Here is a 16058-nt window from a genome sequence, read left to right as displayed (position 1 = left end):
ATGAATCTTACTATCCATGTCTTAAATTTAACTTGGTAGCTACAAAGCAAACAAATAAAATGTAATTAATTTACCCTTTATTTACCCTCTTGAGATATCCGCCTATCTAGTAGTTCCAGGTCATGGTAGTGAAATGCTATTTAAAAGAAATATCCTATTGAAGTCACTACTATTCACTCGGAAAATTCTGTGTTAAAAGGAAATTGAAGACCTAGAGCTTCCTGGATTAGGAAACTTGAAACATTAGCCCCTCTAGGTATAAACAAAGAATGTGACCTGAAACCAATTTTTAGATAAAACTATTTTTAGATAAAACATTTTTAATAGCTTCATATATATTTCTATTTTTGTATCTTTCACAGATTTGCTACACATGAATCGTGTTGTCTTTTTCATTATCGGAAACATTATTGGACATTTAAAAAGTTAGTGTGTTACCTATCACATGATGTGTATTAACCACTAGATGGAGAGGTGGGGGTATAAAAAGTTTGATGTAAACTGTCTGTTAAGCTTGACAAAGGGTCAGGTGTGACCCGAAACGTTGCTGTAATGCCCTAAAAGGGTTCCAATAAAGGCATTTTATTTTTAAAGAAAAATGGTGCTGTTTCATCTTGTAATTGCAAAAGGTGTATGTATAGCTGTGGAAAAGTGGCCACTGGAAAACCTGCACCACAAGAAAGAAAAAGCCAGGAGGCTGTGCTGACTACTTTGTACGTATCAGGGATACTCCTTTTATCACAGGCAGACTCTCACTTCTACTACACAGAAGTTTACCTCTGGCTGCTTTACCATGGGGACACATTCACCAACACTGCTACATTTCCTACTTTGCTCCTCCATCTGGATTGTTTTAAACCCTGTTATTGACACGGATTAGGTAGGGGGAGCTGTGGAGGTAAGTGAGCCCTTTAGGCAGGGACTGGCTGTGCCCATGGAACACAAAGGGAAATGCAGGAACAGGGTGAAGAGGGCGACGAATCAGACTGGAAAAGGTGGAGAGGGCGAGGAGTCAGTTCAGGAGCAGACTGGGTAGGAGCGGGACTGAGCGGGTGTAGAACAGAAACAGACTGGATGAGACAGGACGGTGCGGGCATAGAATCAGATTAGACTGGGGATAGGGTAACAGAAGGACTGGAGCAAAAGGATGGGAATGCAGGAGTGGACAGGAAAGCAGGAGAGGATGGGAAAGCAAGAGAGGGGACTGGAGCAGAAGGATGGGAGGAAAAGGCAGAGCAAGATACAGAGCAAGACTAGGGAAGATATAAAACTAGAGAGGGTTATGCACACTCAATGAGAAAAATAACACTTGATAAACAAAGGTGGTATTAAAAAAAAATTCTTTTATAGTAAATAGCAAAAAAAATTATACATCAGACAGACTGGTATACTATATACAACAGAATTAGCAGAAATATATATACATACCACCAAGTAACACGATCAAGGTAAAAAGGGACAAACCACAGGGAGCAGATACACTTGCCAAAAATGAGAACACCCCAACGTTTCAGGCACTATAGCCTTTGTCAAGGGGAATTCTATTCTATTGGTATTTATAGTCTATTTCTATATACTGTTCTTGGTAACTGACTGTGGGATTACCTGGGGTTATTTGCACTTTATATAATTTAAGAAATGACTTTTTTCCCTTGTTAGTATTGGGAGTGCCCTCCACCTACTTATATTTGTATATGTTTTGCTAGGGAATATATAAGACAGGGTTCAAGGCAGAACAGGGCAGGAGGCAAGAACAGGCAAGGTCAGGTCAAGGTCAAGATTAGGTAAGGACGAGGCAGGGAAAAGTATAAGGCTGGGTACAAGGAGGAACAAGAAAACCAAGCAGGTACAGGGGAAAGGCAAAAGTAGGGAACCTGAGCTAGGGACAAGCAACAGTGCTCTGGAAAGCAAGGTAAGTCAAGGGAAAACTAGAGAACAAGAACTGAAAACAACCAAGCTAGGAGGACTGGCTGCTATCCTTTTCCATGTCCATTTTTGCATCTGTTACTGAAACTTATTAAAGGACCAGTAACACCAAAATTTTTTATCTAAAAATTTCATTCCAAATGCTTAAAATAATAGCCATACCCTAATACATTGATATAAATTACCTAGCTGTTTTTTTAAAAAAATGTCAAAATAGCCTTTCTCCATGACTCTCTGTAAAACGGCGAAAAGGTGACCAGTTCCCACAGCGTGCTCGCTCCCGACGTGTTCCTCCACACAGAACCGGAAGTGAGGAACAGGAAGCCGGGAGGTAAGGTATTGACAGTCCGAGAGAGAACTGCCGAGGGGAGGGAGAGAGAGAGACTACAGGGAGGGAAAGGCAGTGTGTGCAGGCAGACTGCCGTGAGAGAAATGCTGGGCCGGAGGGAACAGAATCGCTGGGCAGAAGAGCGGGCTAGAGGCTGCTCTAAGATAAGAAATGCTACGTGGGATCAAACGGAACGGCTGGACAAACAGCCGTTCTGTTCCCTTTACACAGCATGTCTCTCTCTCTCGCCCCGCAGACTCTCTTCACAAGCCTTTCACTTCCTTCCACAATTTATGTCTCTCCCCCCCCCTGCAGCCTTTCTGTATCTCTACCTGCTCGTTTGTCCAGTTGCAGCGTTTGTCCTCCCCTCGGCAGTTCTCTCTCGGACTGTCAATACCTTACCTCCACCTTTCTGTTCCTCACTTCGGTTCTGTGTGGAGGAACACGTCGGGAGCGAGCACGCTGTGGGAACTGGTCGCCTTTTCGCCGTTTTACAGATAGTCATGGAGAAAGGCTATTTTGACATTTTTTGAAAAAAAAAAGGCTAGGTAATTTATATCAATGTATTAGGGTATGGCTATTATTTTAGCATTTGGAATGGAATTTTTAGATAAAAATTTTTGATGTTACTGGTCCTTTAAACTACTTAAACTTGTTAAGCTTTTGCTGTTCGGCTCTCAGATTCTGCAGCACTCTGCAATGCTCCCTTTGTACCGGAGCAAAACTGTCACTTATTGGCATCATTTTTTCAGTGCCGTTTTTCTGCGCCCAGATTTTCATCATAGATAAACTGAATAATCAGTTTATATGACAGACAGACCAACAGACCGCATTGTCTACTTGATGATTTGCCACATACTTCAGTTTAGCTTCTCAACAGTTGCCCAGAGCACAATGGGTTGTATCACTGACATGCCTAACAAAATACAAGATGGTGAGCTCCTCTGTGCAACTTTGAAGGCCAGGAACATTGTTGATATAGAGATGCTGAGCCTTTAGAATGGTAGAGTAAGTTCAGTATATACAGTAACATATGTAATTTCTATTCACATTCTTTATAAAGTTCAAGTCTCCTTTCTCAGACATGTGTATATATCACAGGGTAAAGGAGGCAGATGAGATGTAAAGCTAGAAAGTATATGTGTGGTCTATAACGTGGTTTGGAGGTGCTGTACTTGGGAATCAATATACAGTAGCTTTGTGTATTAATAATTAAATATATAATCAAGTTGGCTAGTGATTTAAAGAATGCAGACTTTTTTTGGGGGGGAGGAATTGTGGTTAAATGTATAATATCACTGATTTTAGCTCAGCAACCATTGAGGAAATGAGCTCCTGTAACTTTAGCAGAAGCTATTGTATTTGAAATAAATAAAAAAAGAAGTGAGCGACTACAGATTATAAATGTCCTTGCTTATACCATTTGTTATAACAGAGCATTGGAGCAAATCTAAAAAATAATCATATTTCTATGCTAACACAGCCCTCTGTGAGATCAATTTTCAATAACTGCAATGTAAATTTATACATCCGTATTGATTTATTCACTGAACTGTGATTAGTAAGATTTATCAAGAGATTTTGATTTTTTATGGATCATTGATTGAAAAAACCTTTTACAATGGAACAGTTCTTTGCAATATATTACACTAAATTTGTTGCCTAATGCTCCTCTTACAGTACAGACCATATTCTGAATATTATTAGAAAGTGATTTACTGTTTCTCTCAAGCATACATTGAATTTAAGCTATTTCTTCTCCTTCAAAAGTCAATTTTAGTCTCACGTTTTCCGATCTACCTCAGTATCATCAGGCACTAGGTTACTATAGCACAGGGGTGCTCATACTCTGTTACCCTGGGATCTACTCTTGACACATGGCCCCCATCAGGAGATATACCTTGATAGGGGGGATCTGCAGAGTAGCTCTCCATGTTCAGCCTGACGGCCCCCGCTCTCCCTCCCTTTGTGCTGCTCTTCTCCTGTCCCTACCCTCCCTTTGTGCTGTTCTTCTCTTCTCCTCCCGCTGCTTGTGTCCCTGCTCTCGTGCCCTCCCTCCCTTCTCTTCAGCCCAGCCCGCCCGCCATGCCTCACTCACTCTTGACTCCGGGCCCCAGATCACAGTCTACCAGGAACATTGCCGGAATCTACTGGGTGACAGCCATCGACGTCCTGGGCACCCCTGCTATAGCACAATGTACAGTACATAGTCTTTATCAAGAGAAGTAAAGGTCTCTCTGCAATATATACTTATTCAGCAACTTGAGAATCCTACCCTAATGCTGTACAACAATGACATTGGGGTAGGATACCAGACCCTTTTATCACTAGATTATTTATTTGTCATTTTCTTTACTGTGCACCTAAGGTGAGATCTAGGGCTTCTGTTTGGCTATGCCAGAAATACAAACAGGGGAATCTAAACTGAATATTACGGAGAAGGGCCAATCTTCTTACCCCTTAGCCTGCTGACAACAAGAGGTGAGGTCTCAAAGGATATGATGACATCCTTTATTATTATTATTATAAATAAATAGATATTTCCCATATTAATAAAATGCAGACTGATTTTTGCACTCAGGGTCGCCAAAAGCTACTTTCTTATATGACCCATATGACTCATAAGTCAACAGTAAAGTTCAAGGCTGTGTTGTTAAAACTCACTGACTACATCATGGGACCCCACGACCCGGGTAGGGGTAGCAGGGCCTTGACGGTGCGTAGGAGTGTGCCGGCCCCACCCCCTTTTTTCCATTGCAGGCGGTGATTGGCTGGAGGGACTCTGGGCTTGCGTTTCCTGTAGGAGAAGAGAGGATACTTACATTTGGCACCGGGACGTGGAGGCAGCAGGACGCAGCATCCCGCCCTCCCTCCCGTCGATGGGTGGTTTATGTTGCAGTTGGCGGAGGGTACCTTTATAAGGACCCCCAGGGGAAGTTAAAAGGAGGTATTTCAAAGTGAGTGGAAGTAGCAAGGTAGGCCTGAGTCCTCATGGGAATGTAGGCAGCCCGGTTTAGGGCTTGGGAGATTGGAACAGGAACCTACCTTTGCAGTTGGGGTACAGCCAATTTAGCAAAAGGTAAAGTTCACAGATGAACTGAGAGGGGTTCCTGCATTTACCCTCTAAGCATGAGCACCCAGGTTGTGATTATATTTAGGGTGTGCGGCTCATCTCCACCATATTCTATATATATATATATATATATATATATATATATATATATATATATATATATATATATATATATATATATATATATATATATATATATATATATATATATATATATATATAATACACAAGAGCCATGAATATCCTGTAAATTATATCCTTATAAACGGTGAGTACTGATGTCATCAGCTATAAACGGTGAGTTCTGATGACATTTCTGTCACATGACTTACTAAAACTTGTGTATTACAATAAATAAAGTACCCCCAGTTGCAAAATATGAGGATATTAGAAGTTACAACGGAGTAACTTATAATATCCTTATATTTTACAAGAGGGGGTACTTTATTCACTATATAATACACAAAAGCCATGAATATCTTGAAAGTTATATCCTTATAAACGGTGAGTTCTGATGTCATCAGTTATAAATGGTAAGTTCTGATGTCATTTCTGTCACATGACTCACTGAAACTTGTGTATTATAATAAATAAAGTACCCCCTGTTGCAAAATATAAGGATATTAGAAGCTACCTTGGAGTTCCATGACCTGTATAAAAACTGTATAACAACACTCGGCTGGTGAGTATACACACTCCAAGGCCAATAGTCCTTTTAGGGATTGGGGTGCACAGTTGTAACTTGTATATACACGAATCTTTGAACTTGCACTCCGATATAAAATCTATGCCTTATATTAATAATGCATAATATAAAAGTCCAATGTTTCGGTCCACATTTGGAGGAAGTGAGCTTATGAATGTTAAGATCACTTCCTGTCATTATCCTGACGTCGGTCCTGTGTGGACTGAAACACCTTGATGCATCAAAAGGTTCTCTAAAAATTCATGGGAACTCACAATACCTGAATCTGCTTGTTCAGATATTTCATTTGTTTTCTAAAATATGTTGGCCAACATAATAGATACAATACACAATAATATTTAGGCAGAGTGATGTAAATATTGCCATGGAATATGTTGGCATTACGCGACATAAAAAAGGATAATTACAGAATATTGGCCTTTGAAGAACAGTTAAATGTAAGCCAACAAATACATGCATGAATACACCCAATACAAAATGAATACAAATTACCTCAAAATTTTGCATTGGCCTCGTAGTGTTGAACATAAAGAATTTAATCTGCACATAACTGGTTTTAGTCCTAAATCTAAATTTAATGTGGAAACATATTTTATTAACATGTGAAATATAACTCAGCAATATTCATAAAAGTTTCTGGCAATCGCCATCTTTAGTAATATGTAATATGTAAACTGCAGGGTTTTTTTTAAAAATTACTTTAGGATTGTAAATTAAAAAAAAAACAGTACCATTCCCAAGCATACATTTCTTTGATTTTTATTTTTATGGCTTGTCATGAGCTCAATAAATTAATCATGGGGGCTTACTGAAGTAATTGCCCGTGTGTTAGAGTCCTGCACGGAACCAATTTTTAAACCCGAATCTGACCCGCGACCCACACCTCGCACCCAAACCTGCAACCCGTATACTCACCCGCTTGGACCAGCTACCGACCCGCAAATACCTCATCCGCAACCCGATCTGCGACCCGCTGACCATCAAGAAACAGGAAGTGCTGTCATTGTAAACCAGAAGTGACATCATTAGAAGTAGGCGTGATCATAAAAAAAGGAGTAAAACAGGAAGTGCTGTCATTGTAAACTGTAAGTGACATCGTTAGAAGTAGGCGTGAACAGAAAAAAAGGAGTAAAATCGCAAACCCGTAGAACCACCGACCAACGTCTATAACCACTCCCGAAACTTCTACCTGCAAACCACAGGGTACCCGCTGCAGGATTCTACGGTGTGAGATGTTTAACAAGATTATTGGAATGCTTTAGCATCTATTGAAAATATATGTTCCCGCTGTACTTACTGGCAGTATATTTTGTTACTGAGCAAATGAGCTTCTCAAGAGCATTAATTTGACTATATCATCTTGTTTTTACACTGGATATCCAGTGACGTACCTTTTATGCTTGTCTTGCTGTAACCTTTTCAAGATTTCCCTCAGTGAGTTCTTTGCATAGCGTAGCTTAATATCATTATCCATACGTTTTGGAACGCTGCCTTTCAAGCTACAACCTAAATAAAATATGTACATAAACATGCTGAGTCATTTCTGAATATATGTAATCAATCTTTTGCAGCTTCACAATGAAATATTCATACATAACATTCTATTCTACTGCTTGAAGCCAGAATATTACAAAGAGGTTTTTGTTATTTAAAGCAATAAAGGCATAAAGTATCTACACTATAAGAACAGAGCTATGGAAATAATAATAAATGTGCCATGTAGATAATTCAATATGCTTGAGAATGTGCAAATGTAACACATTACTATTTGTTTTAAAGACAAAGCTGCATATGTGCTGCAAAATTCAACAAATCTTCAAAGTCAAACACACAGAGAACATTTTTTCATTCAATCCTTATAACAAAGGTTATATTCTTATTGATTTTTCGGCCGACATCTGTCAGGAAATTGATCGGCCAGGTCAAAAAATCTTTGTCGGTCCCAGTGCAATCTATCTATGTTTGCAGGGCCAAGCAGGCACCTCCCCTTTGTTTTCCTGGCAAATTGGTCTTTTTAGTTGATGGTAAATTCGTAAGATCGTACGATCGCTCCGAGAAATTTGTGGTCTCACGATGAGGATCGGATCTTTTAAAAATCTCAACATCTATGGCCAGCTTAAGGGAAACACAAAACAATGTTGCTTCTACTACTACTATAGCGAGTGGTTCATATTTGACCTATAAACACTTGGGGGCACATTTATCAAGGGTCAAATTTAGAAATTCGATTTAGAAATTCGAAAAAAATAACCAATCAAAATTTATTGAAAAATTTGAATTTCTTTTAAATTCAGGTGAATAGGATCAACCTGCAAACTCAAATCAAATTCAAATCAAACTTCATTCGAGTTTCTTCACCACAAAAAAAAAAACTATTTTTTAAAAGTCGCTAAAACACCAATTTGGCAGGTTTTAGATGGCGACTAGTCAAATTTGAATTCTTGAAGGGACAGTGCAGGATAAATTTAGAAATTCAAATTTGTTTTAAACTCGAATCGAATTTGGACTATTCCCTAGTCAAATTACACTAAAATAAACTCAAAATTTGAATTTAAAAATTCTAATATGCAATTAGACCCTTGATAAATCTGCCCCATGGGAGCATATTTATCAAGGGTCGAATTTAGAGTTTATGGGAGTTTATAAAAACTGCCATATACTCCCATAAACTCAAAAAAAATTAATGAAAAGAATAAATCAACATTTATTAAAAACTCGATTTTTTTAAATTTTGGTGAATAGGATCGACCTGCAAACTTGAATCAAATCTTAAATTTAAAATCAAAATCTAAAAAAAATAGAAATCTAAAAAATTAGATCTTCAAAAGTCCACCAAACGACTACATATTGATTGTAGGCTAAAACACCAATTTGGCAGGTTTTAGATGGTGAATAGTCGAATTGGAATTCTTATGGGGACAGTACATGATTAATTTCGGAATTCAAATTTTGAATTATTTTTAAACGAATCGAATTTGGACTATTCCCTAGTCAAATTACACTAAAATAAACTTGAAATTTGAATGTAAAAATTAAAAATTTTAATTCGACCCTTGATAAATCTACCCCTTGTTGTGGCAACAAATGATGAAAAGTTTTAAAATTTGAAAAATTTTGGCAAGACTTATCTAACCAAAAACAAGGAGACCATAATATTGTTTTATTTTTTATTATTATTATCATGGCTTATAGATCTCTGGCAAGACTTGTGGTGATATTATCTTATTTATATTATCATTTGGTATCATTCCGGTTTTTAGTGGGATCTATTATTCAGAATCCAGTTATTCAAAAAAAAAAAAAAAAGACTTTAATGTTATTGCCTATTGGGTCATGTTTAAAAAATTATTAATTTTTTAAAAATTTTTTAGCAGCGTTAAGGTATGGTCTGCGAAATAAAGGAAAGATTCATATTTCAAGCTTTCTGCAAGCATTTATATATTCCATATCTAGGGGTATCTTGTGATATATGTAATTGTACATTTTCATAATGGCTGCAAACTGTTTGTTTTCTTTAAGACCTTTAAATCATCTTCTAATAGCAACTGAAAGGGTAATTTTTTGTGGAACATTTTGTTTAATCTATATGATTTTTGTAATTCATTTTACTGCATAAATATTGTATGAAAACCATATAGAGCAATTAACTGCCTCATTGCCTTCTTCACAGTTGTCCTTTCATTTTATTCCATTTGTTTTATTTTATTTATTCTGCCATTGGAGCACTTGTCAGATTGTATTGCATTAATATTTTTCTATTGATAACAGCAAGCTAATTTTCTCAGAAAAATAATATGCTGATAAAACTCATATTTCACTTGACTGAATATAATGAGCTATTTTATCAAACTGTCCACATGACACCATTATAGCAAATGATAAATTCAGTAATTTATTCAGTCAAATTCCATGTCATTTTAAAATTAAAATAGAGGGAGGTTTCAGTATTGGATCTGATGCATATACAGAAATGGGCATAGAGTAAATGGCTTTAAAGAGATACTGACACCAGAAATTAAATCATTTTTACATATATCATAGTATTGGCTTTGTTTGCTACTTATAAGTATTTGCTCAAACCTTTTACATTAGCCATCTGACTTACCATGTTCTTGAATGAGGGGACTGCCATATTTGTGCAGCAAGAGTCTATTAGCATTAGAAACTTTAACCGACAGGCTGAGATGGGACAGGTTGGTAAAACAGACATCAACTAAAATTTATTATCAAAAACAGACCTCCCAGCAAAAAGCTGTTAGGGGCAGATTTATCAAGGGTAGAATTTCGAATTTGAAAAACTTTGAAATTCAAATTCAAAAAGAACAACCGAAATTACATCGAAGTTGTTTTAGATCGAATAGGTCCGTTTTCTATCTAATTCGAATGATACAAATCTAAGTAATAGGGCATTCGATTAGAAGTTTTTCCAAAATAAAATTTTTCAAAGTCCACCAATTGACTTCACATGGGTTCTAGGAGGTCCCCCATAGGCTAAAACAGCAATTCAGCAGCTTTTAGATGGCGAATGGTAAACAGTACATGATAAATTTTGAAATTCGTATTTTCAAATTTTTTTCATATTCAAATCAAATTTGAATTATTTCCTAGCCGAAGTACACAAAAATTAGCTCGAAATTCAAATTTTTAAAATTCAAATTTTAATTTTGACTCTGATAAATCTGGCCCTTAATGTACATTTATATTTTAAAAAGTCGTTTTTCAGCCTCAGTATCAACTTAAGTAGCTAACAATTTTTATGATCGCTATTAAATGATTTGAAAGCTTCCATATGATTTATGAAAATAAATTGTACTTTATCAGTTAGCTAAAGTAATCTAGATAGCCAAGATATATAGTTAGTTTACTGTGTGTTTTGAATACTACATACTGATAAATATATTAAAGAAACTGCCCAGGTGCAGTCAATAGCATAATGACGCACTCAGCCACTTTATTTTATAGTGAAAAGATAAAAACAAGTATTTAACATATCACCAGTGCTGGTCAAATGGGTGTGATTATGTTTTTTAAATTTCAAGGGGCCCCGGAACTTTCAGCTTTGGAACTGACAGGGGACCTGCACACATCATTTCCTCCCCCAGCCTAAGTGTTACCCCCGGCAAATGCCCTTAACGATTTACTTACCCCTCAGTGCAGATTCAGGCATAAGAGTTCACGGGCACCATCTTCTTTTCTTCTGAAATCTTCGGATTGAGATAGGCATGTCAGTGCATGCGGAGTTGCAGCAGTTTTCTGATTTGCAAAAAGTGCGCATGCGCCGAAACTCACGAAAATTTCTGAATAGCCGGTCTCATTACCAAGACCACCAAAGTGGCACGCGTGAACTCCAATGCCTGAATCTGCACCGAGGGGTAAGTAAAACGTTAGGGGCATTTGCCCAGGGTAACACTTAGGCTGGGGGGAGGAGGGAGGGTGGGATTTTTTTAAGTTTAGGGTTGAATTCTCCTTTAAGTAAAAAAAAAAATTCACCTCCTTAGTGATTTTTTTCTGGGATACCCATGGCCTGGTTACATACCATTATATTTGCAACACAGAACAAAGTTCTCCAATAGAAGGCTGCCCCTTTACACCCTGGTGTGTAGCAGCCTGTCTCTTCTAATTTGTGTTGAATTACACATTATATGACCCTTCACTGATGTTGTATTGTTATACCCAGCATATCCTGACAGTTTGACACATTATTATAGGAATATCCACTTAACTGACATTGAAAAGGCAGCCATTCTTCTTTTTCCATGCTGTACTATGATATAGGTGCATACAAACATAAAGTAGAAAGAGAAAAGCAAAGTAATTCAAGCTGAAAAGTATTTATTGTCATGTGAACTAATTGAAGAACAACGAAGAGCAACAACCAGCTGTGTATTTACCAGTTTGAAAACATGTACAAATGTACAAGCAATATTTTCTCTAAATGCAATGGGGCAAATTCACTAACCTCACAGCGCAACACTTCGCCAGGCGAAGATTCGCCAGGACAACACTAATTCGCTAAAATCTGAAGTTGCACCCAGGGTACCGAACACTGGCGAGGTTTCGCTATCGTTACTGCGCCAAGCGAAGCAAAGTTGCGCTAGCGTTGCCAAATTTGCATACGGCGGGAAGTTAAAGTACAATGGACGCATATGTTGCAGCAAACACATTACATTACACAAGCCTGGGAAACCTTAATAAAATCAAATAAAGTTGTTACATTGCCCTACACATGAGCCCAGTGTATAGTTTACTGTATATGCCATATGTTAGGAAATATTGGGGGGAAGCGGGTTACCCCAAAAAAATTTTACGCTCTTATCAGCCTATCACCCTGAAAAAAGGTAGCGTTTTTTGGGACTTTCAACTATTTTTTGAGGAAGTCCTATCTACTATATTGCACTTCGCCTGGTCTGAGCTGGTAAAGGCAAGTCTTGCACAAGAGGTAACGTTCAGTAAAATCCGCATCTTAGTGAATTTGCGTAGTTACATCCATTCGCCAGAGCGCAAATTTGCCAGGCGTTAGGGAGCAAAGTACAGCTCGAGTCTATCTCCTTCGCTAGCGAAGTTACGCCAATTTTCGCCTGCGTTAGTCACTTCCCCCTTCAGTAAATTTGCCCCATTGTGTAGACTAAAAAATAGATTCATTTTAGTTATTCGGTTCTTTTTGGTTTAGGACTTCCTGTGTGAAATGTACAGTATTCTCTGCTTTTGTTTGTTGTAGCCTTTATAAATGATGTTCCAAATTACTGAAAGAACTGATCAAGGTCTAAAACATTGTGGATAAAGTATCCTATATTTATATTTTTCAGTTGAACCCAGTGGTGCCTCCACGTATGAGCTTGTCTGTAGTGATGGGCGAATTTGCGCCGTTTTGCTTCGGCGAAAAATTCGCAAAACGGCGCCGGCGTCTCGTTTTTGACGCCGGCGCCCGTTTTTCGAAAAAAAAAATTTTGACGCTGGCGAATTTTTACAGCGAATTTTCACGGGTGTTTCGCGAATTTATTCGCAGGCGGCGAATCGCGCAAATTCGCAGCGAATTCGCGCCTGGCGAATAAATTCGCCCATCACTACTTGTCTGATGTTACAAATTTACCTGGAAATACAGATGCTAAAAAACACACCAATCTGCATCTTAATGAGGATGAAATAAAGAGATCTTGTACCCCAAGCCGCATACATTGCTGCAGTCAGCATAAAGTCAGCATAAATTATGCAGAGCCAAAACTCAGTGGTTACGTATAGAGCATAGTATAGTAAATGATAAATTCTTTCTGCTTGCAAAACATACTTTGATATTCATTTCTTGGGAGATGGAAGTTATGACTACAAAAGGAAATTGCATGATTATACCCCCATCTTTCCCTTCAAAAACATTTTTAAAGGGGAACTATCGTGAAAATGAAAATTTAATATAAGCTTTATCATACTGAAATAAGAAACTTTCTAAATACAATCAATTCAATATTCTGCATCGTTTCTGAAATAATCAAGTTTATCTTCACTATCCCTCTATCAGTAGTGATGGGCGAATTTATTCGCCAGACGCGAATTAGCGGCAAACTTGAGCAATTCGCGAAAAGGCCGCGAATTCGCCGGTGTCAAAAAAAATGTCGCCGGCATCCAAAAAAGCCGTTTTGGGGTTTTTTTTGCCGTTTCGCGAATTTCACGGGAAATTCTCAAATCTTTTGGCGAACCGAAACAGGGCAAATTCGCCCATCACTATCTATCAGCATCTGTTTCTCTTCATTCTGTCTTCGTGCAGCAGTTGGGTGTCAGATATTCATTGACAGTTAGATCCAATATATCTTATAGGGGGGCTTCCTTTCCTAGCAAATGAACTAGAGCTCCCTCAAATAACTGATTCCAGTACAGACAAATCTAACAAAATAACTGCCTTTTGCAAAAATTCTGCATGTAGAAAGACATGGTGTCTGATGATATTAATAGAGTGAGCTCTCATACATCTGCCAGGAAAGGAGCCCTACCCCCTATAAGATATATTGGATCATTCATCTGACACCCAACTGCTGCATGAAGAGAGAATTAAGAGAAACAGATGCTGAGAGAGGAGTAGTGAAGATAAACTTGATTATTTCAGAAATGGTACAGAATCTTTAATTGATTATGTTTAGAAAAAAATCTTATTTCAGTATGCTGAAGCTTATATAAAATTTTCATTTTTAGTGAATGCTGGGGGCAAACTTTCACGTTTACTAGAAGCTCTTCCAAACAAATGAAAGTTACAAGGGAACACAAAGGTGCCAAGGAGCATAATTTGGTGTCGCTAATGTTTCTGGGATTCACTCATCTTACTTTGTAATATGAGTAGGTTACATGTGTTAATGGTCTTTCCTCCCATCTCTGAAGTTTTTAAAGTAATGGGTCGCACTTGCCCTTCCCCATATCATTTTGTTGTCCTCATCATTTTCATTGTGTTTTTGTTTTTCTTGTAAATATATTAGCTGTATCTAGAATTGATTTCACTTCCCATGAGTGGCCAGTACAGTGTTATTTTTTGTTGAGTGCTGGTAATTTTTTTAAAAAAAATCCATTCAGTTGTAGCTTGTTGTTAATTTCTTGCAGTGCTGTCCTCTGCAGTGAGCTAGGCTTATACTTGAGCGTCAGTACTGATTTGTACAACATTAAGAATTAATGGATTAAAAAAGGCTTGAAAATATAAGTTTAAGATGCATGTTATTAAATATCTGAACTTGTAATTATTTCAATAAACTCCTTGTTTTTTAATTGCTTTTGTTTTGCATATGTTCCAATATGATGTTTGGGTATAAAAAGTATGAAATGACTATGTTTTGTATGAATAACTTTATATGGCATTACTAGTGTGGGCAGCAAACAAACAGGGGCTTTAAATACTACAATAACTAAAGATACCATATGCCATGTGCCAAGATGCAGGAGGAAGGAGGTCCCCACAGAGCTTTGTCTAAGTGGATGAGTACTAGCAGATCATGCCCCAGATATGGCCACCTTCAGAAAGGGGAAACGCAAATTTTTTTTAGAGGAGAGGCCCCCTAACCATCAATACCCTGCCCCACAAAGAGAGCTCCTTTCCTATCAATGAACATCATGTCACAGGCATGCACAGAATGTACGAGCCTGGGCACTTAGGGGCACATTTATTAAGGGTCAAATTAGAATTTTTTTTAGGGATGGATCAAATCCACTATTTTGGATTCGGCCGAACCCCCGAAACCTTTGCAAAAGATACCACTGAATACTGAACCAAATCAGACCCCTAATTTGCATATGCAAATTAGGGTTGGGAAGCGGAAAGCATTTTTTACTTCCTTGTTTTCTGACAAAAAGTCACACAATTTCCCTACCCGCCCCTAATTTGCATATGCACATTAGGATTCGAATTCGGTTCAGCCGGGTAGAAGAATTCGGCCGAATCCCGAATTTGGTGCATCCATAGTTTTTTTAAACTCGCATGAATTCGAATTTACTCGGAATTCGATTATTCAATTATTTATTATAATCAAATATGTAAAACTCAGACAAATTTTACTGACTCGAAAACTTGAATCGAATTCAAATTGAATTCGACCAAACTGGATTTGAGTTTTTTCTCCGAAAAAAACCTCGAATGTCAGGAAGGCTACAAACAACTCCAAATTGGTCACTGCACCTCTCCCATTGACTTATAAAGTAATTTGGCCGAATTTAGGTGGCGAATACTCGATTGTGGATTCTTAAAGGGCCAGAGTATGATAAATCTCAAAAATCTAATTCAGATTTTTTTAAAAACTCGAATCGAGTTTAGATAATTCCCTAGTTGAATTTGACAGTTCTGACCATAAAACGATTTAAAAAATTCTAATTCAAATTTTCAATTCGACCCTTAATAAATCTGCCCTTTAAAGTGTGTGCGCCTCAACATGGCTGTCCACACCAGAAGCTTCCTCCCAGTTTGGGTGGTCCATCACAGGTTATGGGATTTTTTGGGAGAACCCCCATAAAACTATAGTTTACCCCTTCCAGAATCTGAGCTCGGGTAGGCAGAATTT

Source organism: Xenopus laevis, chromosome 6S (assembly GCF_017654675.1).
Source record: "Xenopus laevis strain J_2021 chromosome 6S, Xenopus_laevis_v10.1, whole genome shotgun sequence".
NCBI classification, from domain to species: domain Eukaryota; kingdom Metazoa; phylum Chordata; class Amphibia; order Anura; family Pipidae; genus Xenopus; species Xenopus laevis.
Note: the sequence above shows the minus strand (reverse complement) of the source record.